The sequence below is a fragment of the Amblyomma mixtum genome, chromosome 7, assembly GCF_055824585.1.
Source record: "Amblyomma mixtum isolate Tamu chromosome 7, ASM5582458v1, whole genome shotgun sequence".
Lineage (NCBI taxonomy): Eukaryota > Metazoa > Arthropoda > Arachnida > Ixodida > Ixodidae > Amblyomma > Amblyomma mixtum.
Genome location: NC_143018.1, coordinates 63,702,420 through 63,721,364, shown reverse-complemented (window position 1 = coordinate 63,721,364; position 18,945 = coordinate 63,702,420). Strand labels below are relative to the sequence as shown.

General features: G+C 48.1%; 1 protein-coding gene across 1 annotated transcript in view; it reads right to left on the bottom strand.

Annotated features, from left to right (window-relative positions):
• Positions 1–18,945, bottom strand: part of LOC149336297 (calcium-activated chloride channel regulator 1-like) — a 147,228-nt gene that overhangs the window by 127,366 nt on the left and 917 nt on the right. The gene's annotated exons all lie outside the window — the stretch shown is intronic.

Genomic DNA, 18,945 nt, shown 5'->3' with positions numbered 1-18,945 from the left:
ATGTGAATGCGAAAAACTGATACAACCGCAGCAACAGAGTGAAAATTTTTGCGACGAAGCGTAAGACCGATGAAAAAAGAGCGCGCTATGCATTCAATATTCACCACTACATCAGTGAAGCACGGCCTTCGGAGTCTGCCTGTTTTCACTGTGCTCATAACAGGACGGTAATCAGTGAAGCGCTGACGCAGTCTAGCCGGTATGAAAGCAACCCTGACAACAGAGGTAATTCTGCTCCAGGATTCAGTGCTGCTAAGACACCTCAGTTATATGCAAATACCGATGATCTGCTGTACGTTCCACCGTATAAAGGAGGTCACCGACCGATTGGGTGCATTTGTGATGGCATTGAATATCTTCAGTAACGTCCATTTTCACATGGGTTGTCTCTTATCTCCAGTATATGGCGAGCGCAAGAGCGAACCAGGTGAAGTCAATCTCCGCCGTAGGACGACCAAGCCGAATGCTCTTCGGACACCAGCTCCCTGATGCGGCGACCGGTAGAAGCAAGCCCACCAACTAAATCATCCGGAGCAGTCGTTTAGGAGCAGGCAAGCCGTATGTAAGGAACATTAACTTTCATGCCATAACAAGCAGGAAGCTTGCTACGCCTAAGAAGATCAGCAACAACGATTGAAAGGCAGATGCGAAGTCAGCGATCACCAGCGAACATGGAAAAAGCAAGGCGACGTGTAGCGGCCTTCCTGGCTATGGTGCTAACGACACTGCTAAAGGTCCAGCATCTGAAACTAATAGCTCCAAGGCAGGCGGAAGTAATTATAGCACTTCGCAGGCATCGAAAGCGTCTACCACGTCAAGTTACACTGGTTGTAAAGTTCACAGTTCTAAGGTGCCGTCCAAGTTCACGCACAAAAACTCCAAGGAATGTATCGGATTGAAATCAAAGTCGACAGAGCGCCACTCGCTCAATTCAAAGCCTTGTGGCCGCAGCGGCCGTTATTCCCCGTGTCAATACAATCATCAGGACCAGGACTATGATCGTGGAGTCAAATGCCACGGCTACTGCCGGCCCGCTAGGATCCTCGATGCCCGCTCTTCAAGACCAGAAATCCCGGAGACGGTTCCTGGAAACAATGCTACACTGCTACGTCTGAAAGAGCTTCTTCGTGAGGAGAACCGCCTTCTCAAGGAAGAGAAGGAGCAACACGAACAGCGGCTACCTCTTGAACGGCTACTTGAAGAACGCGAAAGGCTTATCTCTGAACTCAAATGTGACACCAACAAGGAAGGACGAGAGATTCATGACGCTATCTTACGGCACACGAAAGCCATGGCCAAGGCGTTCGCATTTCTAAGCCTGGAGCCGGCTTCTCAATATAGAGCAGTGAACGGACACCACGAAACAACGGCCACTGCCTCAACCACTGAGGACGTAAGTGCGTATGTTCATGGGCGTACGAAGGCTGCAGGAATATTAGGTTTTCTCTGTATTTTCACGAGCCCTCGAGGCTGTACACAGCCCTGGAGGGAGGTTCACTTATTTTAAAATAATACGGGGAAGAGGGCAGCTGTATGGGCAAGTTGGGTGTTCATTATAAAGTCTGCAGCGCTCGCAAATGTGGACAATCCGAAGGAGACACCACATATGCAATACTGACTGCACACGTTGGCTGTTCATTATGATAGCACAGGTGCTGTCTCCTTCCTGTTGTCCGCGTTTCAGAGTGCTGCCGACTTCAGAACGCAGAGAGGTTACCCTCTCCCTCTTTCCACTTTCCCTCCCACTTTCACCCTTTCCGACCATAAAATAGTCGATAGTCCTGGGACATTTCGGTCTATTGTTTAAGGTTCCCTATTCCTGGTAAACACACAAATTGTTCCGTATTCTCCTGATACTGGCGTCGGAAATTTGATGGTATTTTTCAAAGTAAACTGGGAGTCTTCGCTTTTTTAGTCTTGTCTTGCTTTTTTTTCTCTTTTATGCAGAGGAAAGCAGCGTCTACAGCGAAGGAGGAGTCGACCTCTCCCCTGAAAAGAAGAACTAGTTCAATTCCTTCCCGCAAAAGCGCGCGCAAGGCTCAAGCCAGCTCCATGCACGACGGCTCCTAGGCAAAATAAGCCCTAACACAGTAACGTCGGGGACACCATAATATTTGAATGACGCGATTGATTACCCCTAGGTTTACTTGGGGAAGCTCAGCACCTGAATCGTGAGGAGATATAGAAATTGCTCTGTGGATGAGAAATTTAAAGTGGAGAACACTATGCAGCAGTTTTCAAAGTGTCGGTGCGATCGCGCGTGGCGTGAAGTGAATCATCGAGTGTTTTTTTATTAGCTATAAATAGTGATTGTGGCGCGTATGAACGTTGCTGGCCTTTGTCATGACCGCAAGCTATATTCAATTATTTGTTTGTATCACCGCTGTCATTCGTTGACACGAAAGCGACGGCACAGTTTTTGCGTTAGCATCGACAAACTAAAATTTTACAATGCCTTGCATAGTTTTGTAAACTGTCTTTTATTAATTTTGCCTGAAGTGCTCGTTTTCAGCCCTGCCAAACACAAATCACGGATCGACACGCATTGGTTGGTTAAAGAAAGTTGGGGAACTATTGAGACTCTCCGTTTTGTTGTGTTGATGAAAGCTAGCGACAATTTATCTCGAAGCACTGCAAAGAACAAAGAACTTAGTGCACGCTATAGAACTGCAAGGCAGCGCAGCGGAAAGTGATTACTGTGCTAAACCTTCTTTGCACAACTTGTAAATAACACAAAGTCGCACTGAATGACCAAAGTTTTGAAGCATATCAAACGAAATAGTTCTGGGTACGCTAACGAACTACACATATATCCTTTGCCTTTCTCTGTTTGCAACCCGTTATTTGTCTCAATAATCGAACAGATCCTTTTCTAAAGGCAGGTATTGCCGATAAACTTCTCAAGGCTTCTTTTTACAGTCTTTAGTTATTGTCACAGCTGGCACGTGGCGTTATTAGTTTGCGTACAATTCTAAAAATTTATCGTTCTTCCAATCGCCATACGCTAAGAGATAATTTTGGAGCAAATGTCATCACGTGTAACAGCTTCTATAATATCCACGACTTTTTATAGGGTTATTAAAGCACCGTGTGAATAGTTTCCTGGCGCATTTGGACAAAGTGCAGCTGAGTGCAGCCCAAATACTGGTCCCAACCACTATGGAGTGCATGTATCACTATTTCGGACAGTGACCTTGTTTTTGTCGCTAATTTTTGCTTTCAGGGAATGTGCGCACAACAATACATAATATAATTAAGATGAGCATCCCACTGACAGCTGCTACAAGAGTACAGAGGGAGCAATGTTTCCTTTCTCATGCACGTCCGGAATTCGTGCACACAAATCTTAATTGTGAAGAAACTTTCTTTGAAAGTTAGTTCTTCATTCGCATAAAGCAGCTTTACTACTTGCACCCCTGCGTTTTACCAGTGCAGCACTGCCAAAAATTTTATTTTCTTCGATCGACAGCCTTCGGGGCAAACTAGCAAGGCGGGCGACCTGAGGAAGTTTAACGCGCGAATTCCGGTTCCCACGGTAAGAAAACTGCAAAAGCGGCCGATTCAGCTTCGCTCGCCGGATTTTTAGGCAAGTGTGAACGGGCCTGTACAGCAGGACCCGGCGGCACCGGCCGTCTGATTTCGAGGAGAAAATGGTCCAAACACAGCCCGCTCCGTCGGCTGCCGGCAGGACGGAGGCGACGGAGCAAGGGTGGTGGTGGTGGAAAACATTTGCTCTATTTTACAATATTTTTTTTGCGGCTTCAGATGGAGTCTTACATCTTATCATCAGGGTCGGTTCCCCTAGTCCAGGGCTCCGCTGAGGGTAGCTGCCCTGCGTGCACGCCTTTCTAGTCCTTGTTGGACTTTCAGGATGTTACTGGATAGCATCCTCTCCCATTGTTCCCCACTCGGGTTTTCAATTATGGGTAGCTTGTCTATTCTCTGGCTTGCCCATGTGGTATGGTATAATGTTGGTTTGTCTCCACACCACGGGCACTCGCTCTTGTACTGTGTGGGGTAGATTTAACTTCGGATGTTTAGGCACGGTAATGTTCCCGTTTGTAACTGTCGCATGCTACGGCGTCTTCTCTATTGAGTTGTGTGGGGGCGGGTATTTTCGTCTGATCCCTCTGTAGTAGTTAAGAATGTCTGTATAGCTTTGGGCTACCGGCTCGGGTTCCTCAGCGGTGTCGGGAATATTGGATGCTCGGTTTCTTGCGTACCCTCGAGCTATCCTATCCGCCTCCTGATTTCCCGTAATGTCGGTATGTACCGGCACCCAAACTATCGTGTGTTTGGCCTGGCTGTTTTCGGTTTTGCCACTTGAACCGGAGAATGCGGAGCGCGCTGTGGCTGATTCTGCCGTTTAGGTAGTTGCGGCATGCAGCTTGTGAGTCGGTGAGTATTCTTAAGGACCTGTTGGATCGGTAGCCCTCCGCTGCCGCTAGAGCCACGGCTGCCTCTTCGGCCTCGACTACTGTAGAGTTCCGGATTGACACGCTGGTGATTTCTTTTAGGTCCGAATTGATCACCGTTGCCATTTTGCTTTTCTTGTGGTTTCTAGTTGCCAGTGTTCTTTGTACGTACTCTGCTCTTGCTTCTCTTCGCACTATGTGTAGGTTCGGATCCATATTCCTTGGTATCGGTGCTACTTTGATGGTGTTTCTGTATTCGTCTGGTATCGTCTCCGTAATTTTTGTCTCCTGTATTGTAGCCTCACCGCCGTATTGCTCAGGAGTCTTCTGCCCGTTGCCGATAGTTTTAGTCTTTCGAATTGTGCTATTATTTGCGCTTCTTGGAGTTCTTCGAGGCTGTTTTGTAGCCCCAGAGCCAGTAGTTTGTCGGTTGATGTTGATTGAACAAAGGCACGCCGCTAGGGTCGGTTATTTCACCCATTCTTTTCAACGTTTACATCATCGGGCTAGCAGAACAACTACAGCAAATCGAAAACATACGACACGCAATGTACGCCGACGACATCACCGTATGGGTAACCAAAGGCTCACTCGGGGAAAAGGAAGAAAGACTACAAGAGGCCGCGACATGCGTAGAAGACTATGTCAAGGCAAGAGGACTAGCCTGCTCGACAGAGAAGTCCGAGCTTCTAAGAGTATGGCGAGGCAAGAAGAACCGCACTGTCCCCGAGGAAGAAAACCTGAGGCTAAACGTCCGACTCGAGGGACAACAAATCCCGGAAAAAACACTCATCAGGATATTAGGAATGTGGATACAATCGAACCAAAGGTGCACCCACACCCTAACAACACTTAAAACAGCAACCAACCAAGTAGCTCCCATGATAGCAAGGATCTCGAAGAAAAGAGACGGCATGAAAGAGGCAGACACGTTACAGCTGGTCAGAAGCCTGGTGGTAAGCAGAGTAACATACAGCCTCCCGACTACCACTGCACAAAAAACGAAATGCAGCAAGCGGACTCAATCCTGAGGAAAGCCCTCAAGACGGCGCTTCACTTACCACGGAGCAATGGAAAAACCGGCTGTGAGGATGTGGCCGACCAGGCGCAAGCGAAGAAGCAGTCAAAGCGAGCTGCGCACCCTCTATCGTCAGCCGGCGTAAACGTACCGAGAGCATTATCTAGCTCCCGATGAGTATCACCTCGCGGCGCTGGCGGTAGTCCCAGCCAGCCTAGTGTTCCTGTATATGCTCCCGCGGGGAGCAGAGTAGCGCGTCTGTTTTCCCTCGCCGCTCCGAACGCCATTCACCGAGAGGCGATCACATGATTTTCGTGACGTTGAGTGAAACACTCCGCGGAGAAGCTGACTTCACAGGCGCAGTGCCGAGCGAACCCTTATCAGCTCGACGCCTCATGTGAGCCCGCGCTGTCGGCTACCTTTCATAGATTTTCTTGCACACCTGTGGCGTCAGGTTTGGTGTTCTGCAGTGGTACTGACGGACGCAGTTGTGAGCTATGACTGGGTGCAGTGCGCCAAACTGCAGCAACCGCGCTGGAAACGACAAAGCGTTTTACGCAGTGCCATGTGAAGTGCGTCGTAAAAATGCCCTTAAGAACCCTCTGACAAAGATTACGTGAGACGTGAAGATAGGAGAGGCAAAAAGAGCATGTAAACAGGTTTCTGAAATCTTGATACCGCGAATAATTTCAGCTAGAAGGCAGCAAATCAGCCTATAACCTCTGCTTCAAAAAAATACAGGAGTCGCGAAATGTTTTGATACTGCAACCTAAGCGAAATTTACGAAGAAGGAGTACAAGAATGCAAAGCAGAACGTTAAATTACTTTTTCGGAACAATAAGGATGAAGCAGGCAGGAAAACCTACCACAGTAATCAACAACCATTATAATTTAATGCCTAAGGTGAAAAGATAATGTTTTTCAAAAAAAGAGGAATGTTAAAAACATCAACGCATAACGGTACTTTCAAGTTCCTTTAAAGATTCGTAATTTCACTACATTTAGCAACGGGGTACATCTTGTGAAATGTTGTTGGGCAAGTAATTGAGTTTTAAATTTTTTCATTATGTCAGAATCGCGTGTTCAATGCATTGGCGTTGCTTTAGTCTGCTTGCCTGCAAAAAGTTGCAGAATTATTTTAATGTGGTTCTAGAGGGGCGCGCTTTCGTATTTTCCGCGCATAACTCGCACAGAAAACGCGGCGGTGCTATTTGTGAAAAAACTAATTCATCGCTATACTCTTTTTTTATCAAGACAAGCAAGCTGGAAGACAGGACAGGCAGACGCTGTCTCATCCAGAACGGGACTGCTTGTTCATCTGAAATTACTTGTTCCATAAGGAAAAAAACTCTCAGGCCGTTTCTTTTTTCGTCAGATTGTCATGATTACGATTTGCAGTTAACCTTTGGCGATTTGCTTTTTTCATGCTGTATGCACACCCTCGGCAAATCACAGATTAGTCTTCAGCGTTACATTTAGAAACTTGCCCAGCGTTACGCTTAGAACGTGCAATTTGTACGCAATTAAATGAAAAAAAAAAGACAAAGCGCTCTACACAGTAAGCTCATATATGCAGCCCCTGTACGCACGAGAAGTGGCTGTCTCACACAGCTCGGTACATGAAGGCGGACCTTCGCGCAACTCTGTTCCCTGCGCGAGCATATACAGGAACACTATCCCAGCCATGCTTTCCGTCATTCATGGGCGCGTGTACATCTCATCGCAATCACCGATTCTCTTCGTAGTCGAATCGAAAGACCTCGCCGTTAAATCAGACCGCACTATCGTTTATGTTCCTTGGCGTAGCTTTCAGCTGCGTAGTCCAAACATCGCGCAGGGTGGTAGGCTTTGTATTTTTCCGCAGATCATTACAGCGCGCGCTGGGATTTCAAGTGTGGTTCGCTTTGCATTGTAGCGGGCAGTTATCTGCGCCCGGCACCACATAGATATATTGCTTCCCCTCAAAAATCTCGTTCATAGGGTGTGTTTTCACAACCGGCTCTGCAAACACAGAGGAGGTCGCTAAAGCAGGGGACATGCGCGAAAATTGGCCCTGCGCGCGGGGCCTATCAAGGGGTCCACTAGTGAACAACAGCAAGCACGTTTAACTCATCTTGTTGGTGAAGTTGGTGGAGCATTGACTAACAAAAGGTAAAAGCAGCGCTAAGTATAAAACAAACCACACATAACGATGGACAGGACGGGCGCTGACTCCAGATGTGTTTATTGAAGGCCACATGTTGCATATGTATAGGCTGAAGAAGGGAAACCCATGCGCATTTCCAATATGGCAAAAAAAAAAAAACAGAAAATACCCCACAGACGAAAACTACCCTTTATCGCGCATTTTGTAGAAGTCTATGTTCACTTGCTTGCAGGAAGATAGACGTGGTGCTGAAGCACGTGTCCCCTCTCTCTTGGATAAAAAAAAAAAAAACGCTTCTGCCAGTTCGCAGGCTACTCTGTCTTTGCTTCAAGCCATAATTTTGACCTCCCCAAGTCGTGGTTCTCTTTCATCAATAAAGATGAAAAAAAAAACTGTGATCTCCGACAGCGATATGTGTTGCAATGTGTTGTAGCAATGGTGTATAAAGAAATTCAAAAGGCCAAAAGTAATTATTTCAGCGACTGTTCCGTTTAAAGATCCAGTGGACTTCGAAAAAAGACTGCCGAAATTGCATTGCTCAGCGCCAAAAAGTACAAAATTTCGTCTACGATCCCACCTTCCCCCTCACCCGCTAAGCCATGTAGTGGCACTGTCAGCTCCTCTAGAAGTCTTGAGATGGATGAAGACTAGATTTCCTCACATATTCGACCAATTACGAAAGGAAATGATGCAAAACGAGTCAGCTACTTGATGCAGAAGCTAGCCCTGCAGGCTGATATATGATATATGCTGCCGATAGAAAATAGCACGGTGTCCAGCCCTATTTCTGTTTTTGCATTGTTGCCACATTTGAATCAAGAGGAAGAAATGGGCTTGGGCAGGGCATGTAATTCCATGGTAGGATAACCATTGGTGCTTGAGGGTAACGGAGTGCATTCCAAGAGAAGGCAAGCGTAGCAGGTCGCGGCAGAAAGTTAGGTGGCCGGAGGAGATTAAGAAATTAGTGGATATACGGTGGTCGCTGCTGGCAAAGGGCGGGGTCAATCGAAGAGACATAAGAGAGGCCTTTTCCCTGCAGTGGGCGTAGTCAGGCTGATGGCGATGTTGCTACATTGCTTCCCATAAATGATAAATAAATTATGCCTTTAGCTGTACAGATTCGTTCTGTACTTTGCGAAAACCTGCTGCTCGGTAAAAATGCTCGATGCCCAAGCAGGTGCAGTAGCTTATTGTCCAATTTGTTCCCCAGAAGCGTGAACAAAACTGTAGCAACACTTTCATGGCAGTTCGTAGGTTGAATAGTTTGCTTTGCGAAATATCTATAGTATCTTAGCTCTTGATAGGTACGAGGCTTTAGACGGATGAGTGAGCTACAAAGCCTCAATTATAGATACGAATCGATTATTTATTGAAAAGAGAGTATATCCCCGCCTCATGATGCTTGCTGAGCAGCATTCTTACCGAACATTTTTTATGCTTTGGTCACTACTTGTTGCCACGGTGCACTACGTCGTATCCGCCAATCTAGGGTCAACAGTGCTGAGTGTTTTGCAAGCCTCGACGTCTCCTGCGCGAACTAGCCTCACCTACACACCACCATATTTGGGAGAGCTCGTGGCACGTCTTAATGACAAGGCCATTCTGATGAAATTTTTGAAGACCTCGTATGATGACGTTGATTGCCATTTTTTCCCTTTGCGACAATGGCCGAAAACTGCTTCATTCAGCAAAACTGATGCAATGTGCCTTATGTAGCAGAAAAAGCTTTTCCTTGCCCCTTGGCACTCGAGCCAGAACCTCAATCTAAGCGAGCTATTGCGGCGTCAGGCTCAAAGATTACAATAAGTCCGTTGATTCATCTGGAGAGAATCAGATGAGAAGACACTCATGGAGGAGTTCACCGCCACTCTATGTCAGTTTACCAATGTATCAGCCGTGGATATCAGTGTTTCTCCGTTAAGCTGTAATGTACTTACTTTGATAAGCTCCATTGTGTCTGCGACCTGCTATGCCCAATTTTTTGGCTATTGCCTCAAGAAGAACCTAGTGCCGATATAATTCACAGCTCTTTTTGGCCACGTGTTGCTGTCTGCTGGTCATTTGAAGCGCATTTGCAAGATATTGAGATCGGAGCTATGGCGCCAAATCAGACTTCTAAATCACTGGCTGCATTCGTTCGGCTTTAACACAGACTCCGAGTGGATAGGTGAAGCCAGGTTACAGTCCTATCGGCGACAGACTTCCCAAGCGGTCGAATTTTGGCGGAAGTGCCTTTTGCGGCGCCTTCCAAAAGGCAGACCTAGAGAAAAAAGTCTTGGCTGTGCGATTTCTTTGCTGGCCGACACGGATCTACCACCCAAGATAGCCGATGTGCTAAAGAAAGGCCCGAAGTCCAGCATGAAGCCTAATGTGCCAGCGCACAAGTTGCTGTCGTTGAATCGACAAGTAGCGCGCAAAACTAGTGAAGAGGATCGTGAAAGGTGTCTTCTTGATGAGGTTGATTACCTGCTGCGGACGGCCACCAAGCCTCAAGTATTTGCGGGCCGAAGACACTCAACTGTGGAAAAGGACGCCGATGAAGTCGTCTCTTTCTTCAAAGAACATCGGCTGATGGTTGTGCAGGCAGACAAGGAGGGGGGATTTGCCGTGCTACCAGCAGGGATGTTTCAAGACAAGGCCGTTGAAGCCGCCAGAAGGAACTTTGTTACCAAAAACGTGAAGACTTCCAAGGTAAAGGCTCGAGCCATAGGACTGTGCAAGGACTTGGCTTTAGATAGACTTTCCAGAGCTGTTAACAACTGTAAGCGAAGTAGCCTAGAACTATTTTTACCGTGAAGACGTACAAATATGGCAAGCCGTTTCGGTGTAGTGAGTGAAAGGGATGCGTGGCAACGGGAGATTAGCTCTTTCCTCCAGAAGTGTTTAAAGACTTTAGTTATACAAGACTCTTCTGCTGTAAAAAGTTCAGGTCATGTGGTCTCTTTCCTACAGGGTTCCTCATCTTTAGGTTACGCTGTCTCTTTTGACATAGAAAACCTGTTCTTTTCTATACCGCATGATGCCATATTCTGTGCACTTAGGTCTTGCATCGACGATAATGGTGTCGTAGATTTTCAGAACACCAGCGGCCTAACCCTGGACATTTTCATGAAGCTACTAGAATTTTATCTTGAGTCCAGTTTTGTAACTTTTGACAACCATTTTCATGTTCAACATCAGGGCATTTGCATCGGGTCTTGTGTGGCACCTGTACTGGCTAACATTTTCTTGGCCAGCATTGATCGTGATATGGTGTGCTATTTGGACGGCAAGATAGTTCTTAAAGTTTTTAGATACGTGGACGATTATTTGGTGATTCTTAAAAAGCAACCCGGTTTGACACACACGGACACCGTGCAAAACACTCTCTGTCTTTAAACGACAAGAGAAGGGTCTAACCTTTACCCACGAATTACCTGAACAAGATAGATTGCAGTTTTTAGATATTAACATCACTTTAACACCAGATCACACGTGTTCGATGTACTCACCACGGGCCCGGAAAGACCTATTGCCGTTTCAGTCTGTTCATTCTAAGACGGTAAATAGCAGAAATCATGTGCTCACCTGGTAAATGACAGCCTCAACATGCAGGTTGACAGGTTACAGAAAGCTGGTTTTTCTCTTTCAGTGGTGGCTGCTGTCATGACTGTCAGATTGCCGCGGTTACGATGTCGTAACCGCGGCAATTTGAATACCGAGAGAGAGAGAGAGAGAGAGAGAAATATTTATTTATACTACCGATGTCTGGAAGCGGCAGTTAAGCTTTACCCCTCAAGACTGTGAGCACGTGCTGCAGACTGCGAATGCCATGCTCAGAAATCTTGATGACCGCTTAGTTTTCCTCCTCACCGACTACTTCAATGAGTGCTGGGAAATGAGGACGCTACCTGCTGAATGGAAGCACGAGAAAATAATTTCTATTCCTAAACCAAATAACTTAAAGCCCAAAATCTGCGTCCCATTTCGTTAACTTCCTGCCTGGGCAAACTGAGCATGTCATCCTCATCACCAGTCTTACGCAACAAAAGGAATCCCATATAATATATCCCTATACTATCGTTGGATTTCGAAGCCCATCTCTCGGCACAGGACGCCCTGCTACAGATTTCACACGCTATCCTCAATGACATGTTACATCACTGCAGAGCAATCCTGGCAGACGGCCTCACCAAATCATTTGACAAAGTTACGCACAGCGGCATCCTGCAGGGCATCCAAGAGCTGCAGTTGGTGCCTAAGACCTACAACTATAACCGGGCCTCGTTAAACTGTCGCACCGCGTAATGCATACAGATGATATACAGACCCTCTCCTTCACCCTTGGTAACATTGGTACCCCGCAAGAGGCAGTGTTATTTCCCTTCCTCCTCAACCTCACTCTCGTCCCCCTGGCCAAGGCTCTCAGCCGAATCCCCCAGTTAGGACACGCACTTTACGCGGATGATATAACGGTTTGGACCACATACGTCTCGGATGGCGACATAGAATCGACCGTTCAGGAAGCAGCCACAACTATAGCTACTCACGCGGCAAGCATTGGGCTTTAATGTTTCCTCACAAAGTCACCACACCTCATAATCCACCCACGACGCGTACCTACCGCCCCAATCACGATTTACCTGCATGACACTCCCATACCGCAAACACCTACCCTCCGCATTCTTGGCCTGCATATACTGGACACGGGCAAAAACAGCCTTTCCCTGAAAGCACTAAAACAGTCCATTTACTCCGTATCCATCTTCTTAGCAGGGTTTCCCGTTCACGAACCGGTCTAGAAATAGCAGACAATCTCAAGGTGCTGCATGCCTTTGTGCTTAGTCGCATTATTTGCGCCCCTCCTTACCTAAGCCTCTCCTGTGCCGATAAAGATAAGATCAGTGCTCTAATCTGCATGGCTACCAAAGCAGCGCTCAACCTACCAAAGAGCACTAGCACGGACATGCTCTTAAAAGTATAAATACAGAACACGATACAAGAACTTATCGATGCACATCACCACACACAGCACCTTCGTGAGGCTGACACGGAAACGGCGCGGTATACGAGGTCTGTTAGAAAAGTATCCGACCTTTGGCCGAAGAAAACAAAATGGCATAACTGGAGCGTTGGAAACCTAATTACCTTCAAAGTAGTCTCCTTGGGACTCAACACACTTTTCTCAGATGTGCTGCCACTGTTGGAAGTATTCCGAAAAGGCCTTTTTCGGAATGGAGTTTAGCTCAGCTGTCGTTGCAGCCATAATGTACTTTCTTGTTTGAAATCGCGCTCCTTTCAATGACCTCTTGATTTTGGGAAACAACCAGAAGTCGCAGGGGGCAATATCAAGAGAGTAGGAAACCTGTTGAACTACAGGGGTCTGGTTTTTCGCCAAAAAAGTCTTACTCAAGTGGGAAGAATGTTCAGGAGCATTGTCGTGATGGATGCGCCAATTTCCTGTTGACCACAACTCCGGTCTCTTGCGCCGTACAGCATCACGTAGGCGACGGAGGAAATCCCTGTTGTACTCTTTAGTCATTGTTTGACCCTGGGGCGTGCATACTCGTGGTGTGGCACACAGCGAGAGTCCAAGAAAGCAGTCAGCATCACTTTGACGTTGCTGAGCATTTGGCAGGCCTTCTTTAGTCTTGGGGACGTGGAATGCTTCTACTGTGACGACTGGAATTTGGTTTCCGGGTCGTACCCGTACACCCAAGATTCGTCACCAGTGATTATGGTGTTGATGAAGTCGTGGTCACTGTTTGTGGAATCCTACGTGTCCTGTGAGACTTCAACACGAAGCTGCTTTTGCTCCACCGTGTGCAGCTTCGGCGCGAATTTCGCCGCAACTCTCTTCATGGCCAAATCTTCGGTGATAATGGAATGTACAGAAAAACTACTGATGTACACCTCTTCCGCAATTTCTCGGATAGTCACACGACGGTCCCGCATCACTAGAGCGTTCACTTCGGCAATGACCTGGCCATTTCGGCATGTTGATGGCCGACCGGAGCGTGGCTCGCTCTCCACCGATGTGCGGCCATCTTTAAACCAGTTGTACTATTGCTTAATTTCTGTGCTACTCTAAGCATCATCACCGAAAACCATCTAAATATTTCGAATGTTTTCCACTTGGCTGTCGCCCCGTTTCAGGCAAAATTTGATGCATTAGCGCTGCTCCTCTCGCACCGCCATTTTTCTTGCACTAAAAAACCGACGAGAGCACTGCGCACTACCTCACTCAAACGCTGCCTCCCAGCGACTGACGCTATCGGCAGGCGGGAAAAAATTCGTGCATGCGCACGACGTTTCAAGGTCTGCTGGTGCAAGCGCGCTTGTTTCATATCCATCAGGTGTTCGCAAAAAAAAAATAAGGTCGGATACTTTTCTAACAGACCTCGTTTACTGGATTCTCTGGGATTTCGCATACCCGCACACGCTGCAGACTTAATCTCTCTACCTCGCGCCATACACGCCGAGCTTATCCTCATACTCCTTCCTAAGAATGTCCACCCTGAGTGCCATCAATCCCGTCGAGTCAGGCGAGCCAAAACTCTCCATAAAGAATACTTCAGAGGATGTGCGCTTGGTGGACGCTGCGTGTGGTCCAGACCGCTCAGTACCGGTGGCTTACAATCCAGCTGCCTCCCCCCCCCACTTACTCATTTCATAGCCCCCCCCCCCCCCCTATTTCCCCGGAAGAAGCAGAGGAAGCGGCTATAGCAATAGCCATTGCTTAACTGAATGCGGCTTATATAGTTAGCGATTCCAACACCGCCATTCTTAACTTCGCCCACGGACGCGTCCCTCCCCCGTGAGGCAGATATTAGGAATATGCACCCTAAATTCCGATAGCCGTATTGGGCTCGTGTGGGTGCAGGCTCACTGTGGCAGTCTTAGAAAAAAGGCCGCCAATAATATAGCCCGAGGACTTATTTGCCGGGCAAATGGCGACCCCAGCCGGAATTTCTCGAGCGATCGGGCACACACGTTCTCAGAACTGACTCAACAAGCAAGCCTTGGCCGTCGACTCTACTCCCCTCTCCAGCCCCGCCTATCCCACTCCCAACATATTCTCTGAAGGCGACTCCAGACCCGAACCCTTACTACAACTCAGCTCAGTGCACTCTCTGCGGAGAATCGCACGCCACCCTGGACCACATCCTCTTCGGCTGTCCTGCTGATCCTCCCCCACAGGGACAACCCGCCATCGGAAAATGGGAGGACTGGGAGGCCGTCCTTTCGTCACAGGACCCGGACACGCAACTTCGCTGTGTGACCCAGAGTGCAAGTGCATTGACCTACGTGGCCTACATGCGCGTAATGTGAGGGCTGGGCGGTGGCCCTGGGACCTTGTACAGTCCCAACTCGCTTGCGCAATAAAGTTTTCCATCCATCCAGGGTAAGTAGAATGAGTCTGTCCACCCTGCCTGTCCACCATGCAGACCGCCAAACCGACCACTAGCACCGATTCAGAAACCACATGCACACGCTTTTTCCGTGGCAACATACCACAGAAGCCCACACGGGTGCTTGAACACTCAATTGTTCTGCAACACTCAATGACTGCGTCGTCTGAACCTGGCCACGAGGGTATGTTCGGTATTGTGCACGTTCATGAGCCCGGTCGGTAAATCTAGCTCCTAGCGGCGATGGAACCCTCTCCCGAAACCACTGGCAGCGACGACGACTGCATGAACGACTACCATGCGGGCATGACCTGCTAGAAAGCTTTAAAATAGGGTCCCCAAAGCTTGGGGGGCCTCAAAGAAATACGGGGCTCCAACAATACGGACGCGCGTGCATCATGGGGTTTTCAAATGGGGATTTTCTCTGCTCAGTTGTGATGGGCCTCACATCTTATACTGCTGCACCATTGCGACCAAGAGATATAAGCAAAATAAAAATAAACAAGTGAAGATGTTTTTGTTTCATATATGCGGCTACTCTTCTGCAGCACAAAGTTCGCATAAAATAACCGAAACAAACGCTACCAACAGCTGCCGCTTTAGACATTTTTTCATTGCTTGCCACGTGTAGCGCCATCTCGGGCGTACGAACGAATGGTAAATGTCGCAATTGTAGTTTGTTTTTCAGTTCTTTGACGTCCGCGCGAATAAAATTTACTCCATAAATAGTAAAGCACCGAGTTAACGGAATGCTAATTCTTCGTGGCCCCTTTCTGCATCAAACTTGTTAACATGCCGAGGTGGCTCAGTGGATAGGGCGCTCGGCTAGAGTCAAAGTTCCCGGTCTCGATACCGGCTTCGGCGGCCATGTTTCGATGGATGCGAAATGCAAAAGGCGCCCTTGTGCTGTGCGTTGTCAGTGTACGTTAAAGATCCCCGGGTGGTGGAAATTATTCCGGAGCCCTCCACTATGGGGCCTGTTTCTTCCTGTGTTCTTGCACTCCCTCCCTTATCCCTTCCTTTACGGTGCGGTTCGGGGGTCCACCAAGACGTGAGTTAGGTACTGCACCAATTCCTTTTCATAACTGGTTTTGAGGGAAAGAAATGGCGCAGTATCTGTCTCACATATCTCGGTGGACACCTCAACCGCGCCCTAAGGGAATTATTCTCCAATTTTCTAGTGGAGAGGGGTTGTTTAACTAGCGTTACTAGAACCGTCGCCAGTTTACATACTTGGTTTGAACCAACATTACTATTGCAGATAGGCACCACCGCGACGTGCTACTTGAAAGCAAACTCCCATCGGACGAAGTGTACTCGCTAAGCCTAGCATGTTTAGAAGCAATGAAGCAATCTGAAAATTTGGTTTGTTTTATGGCTAAAATTGCGTGGTGCAGACATGTTCACAGAAAGCGAAAGCTTTATTCGCATTTCGACTGCCGTGAAAGCGACACACATGTGTAGCGGGAGCCCAATCGGTGGCGAAGCGATACACCCAGCTTGGACTGCCGCCGCCATGTTGCCTGAAGGTAAACGGCGTTTAGGCCCACGCTATTTCAGCAAAGTAGCGTTCCCCGCTGAAGTTAACTCAAGACGCAAGGCGGTCTGCCGTATTGCGCATGCGCACTTCAACGCCCGAAACTTCTCGGGGCCCTCAAAACTTGCCCTTCAAGGTGGCTCAGTGCTGTCATCTGGCAAGGCAAGGCGGTCATCTGCTGAACATTGTAGTGCTGGCAGACGACGGACGAAGGAAGGACGGGACACACAGGGCGCTGAACTAACAACTCGTCTGCCAGCGCTACAATGTTCAGAATGTGAAACCTGCCCAACAACACACCCTGCTGGTCTACTAAGCCGGAGTACCCGGGAATGAACCCGACCACGGCGGCAGCGTTTCGATGGAGGCGAAACTCAACATGCGCACGTGTGCTGTGCGATGTCAGTGCGCGGAGACCTCCAATACGGCACCTCTTCTTCCTGTCTTCTTTCACTCCCTCCCTTATGCCTTCCCTTACGGAGCGGTTCCGGGTGTCCACCAAGATATGTGAGACAGTTACTGTGTCTTTTCCTTTCCTCAAAACCAAACCAAAAACCAAAGCTTCGAGACACCTATTCTTAAACTACCTACCAACGCGAGAGTAGGGGCTTGTCTGTTTTTTTCAGCCAGAGTTCGCTTCGGCGGACGCCGTTGTTGCGACGCGCGTCTTTTCTTTTCTCTTTCCTCTTACCTTTGAATTCGCCTCTATTTGCACGTGGCAGTGGTGGGGCTCGGCTTGAGCCAGTCGGCAGGCCCGTGCACTTCCCTTTTCATCCTTCTCTCAGTCGCAACAACAACAACAACAGAGTAGGCGCCTTAATCCAGTGCCACACCACTCTCTCTACACACGTGAGAGCGCAGTATGGAGGCACCGCCGGATGAACTCGTACGCCTTGTCTGCAATAGTTAGCCGCATGCACCCAGCCTGATATCCACCTCAGTGTTCTGCCTTTCAGGCCCCAGCGGCCGACCTCTAACATTATCTGTGGGCATGTCCGAAACCACCCACCGTGGGGTCCGTCCTGACCTCATCTCGGTCTTTCTGGGAGACGCTCTGCTTGCTACGGACGTGATAAACAAGCGCAAAGTGGTCACCAAGGCGAGGAATGAGGCGGAGGCCGGAGGGCTCCTCGACATTTATGATCACTAACACGATGCTAGAACCAATTTTTATTTTTGTTAAGTTTTATGAAGTCAAGTTTGTCCGCTCTCCTTCCGTGCGGTTTGACTGGCCCTCCTCCTTGAGGTTTAGCATCAAGGATACCGCAAGCACGATGACAATGATGATCAGCGCTGCGATGCAGAACAGTGCAACCCAGAACGAGGGTGACGCAACGAAAGGCGAATCGCCACTGCTTTCCTTTGGTGCATCCATAGCTTGTGTTGGCCCTTGTGTTGTCGTGACCTTTTTCGTCGGGGCCGTTGTCGTTGTTGTTTTCGTGGTGGTGGTCACTATTTTGGGAAGACCCCAAGGGGCGTAAAACACTGAAACAACGTTCGAAACATCGGACTTCAGCCCATAACTGTTAGCTACTCGAGCTGCCATTAAACCGTCCCATATCCAGGTGCCATCTTCCTCAAACGAGGAGAAGCTGGCGGGAAGTGATAAAGTGACAACATGCCGGCCACCAGGAGGCAACGGATCCAGGTTGCCTTCGACGACGTCGGCTTCTGTGATCTTAACCTGGTTTTCGAAGTCGTACTTTAGGTCCTCGAATTCTTTTCCGACTCGAATATCCACGGCGGAAGCTGCGAAAAAGCAACGTCGTTGAGGGGAAACAGGACACCATCCAGTGTGACGTCATCACAAGCTATGCCACTGATATGTACTGAGATCAGCGCTATGCTTTCGTTTCTCTTGCCCAGTTTTCGCAGAAGTCATGTGTGTGTTCTGGTTGTGCATATTTCACGATGAAACTTGAAAAGAGGTCATTCTTGGTCAGGATGCCACGAGCGTCTGCCTGCCATCTGACATGAAGCAGTCGTGGTGGGTCAATAGGCGAGCGAACTTTTTCGCAAACAGTTGTCCTCACGTCATTTACATACTTATGTTGATGAAAAATACTGTGCTTGATAGCGTGCCGTACATCGAAAGCTGTGTTTCGTCACCTTTTTCAAGTGATCAGATCACCCTAAGAATTGTTGCATGTTAAAACAACCCCATCTCAGAACCACAAAACGATCCTCAATTCCGTGCTCGTTTAAACTAGCACCTTTTCCAAAGATACGTCCGTTATGATGGAGAGCAAATAGTTGCGAAGTTGTAATTCTTTCGACTGTACTATCGGTTTTCCGCACCATGTCCCTCATGATCTAAGGGTCATTCCAATTCAATTTATTGACTTTGCAACAAGTATGTACAAAAAAAATTCAAATTTCCCGGTCATACTTTTGTTTTGTCGGGACATTCGTATTGCTTTTTTTCTCAAGACAGGATT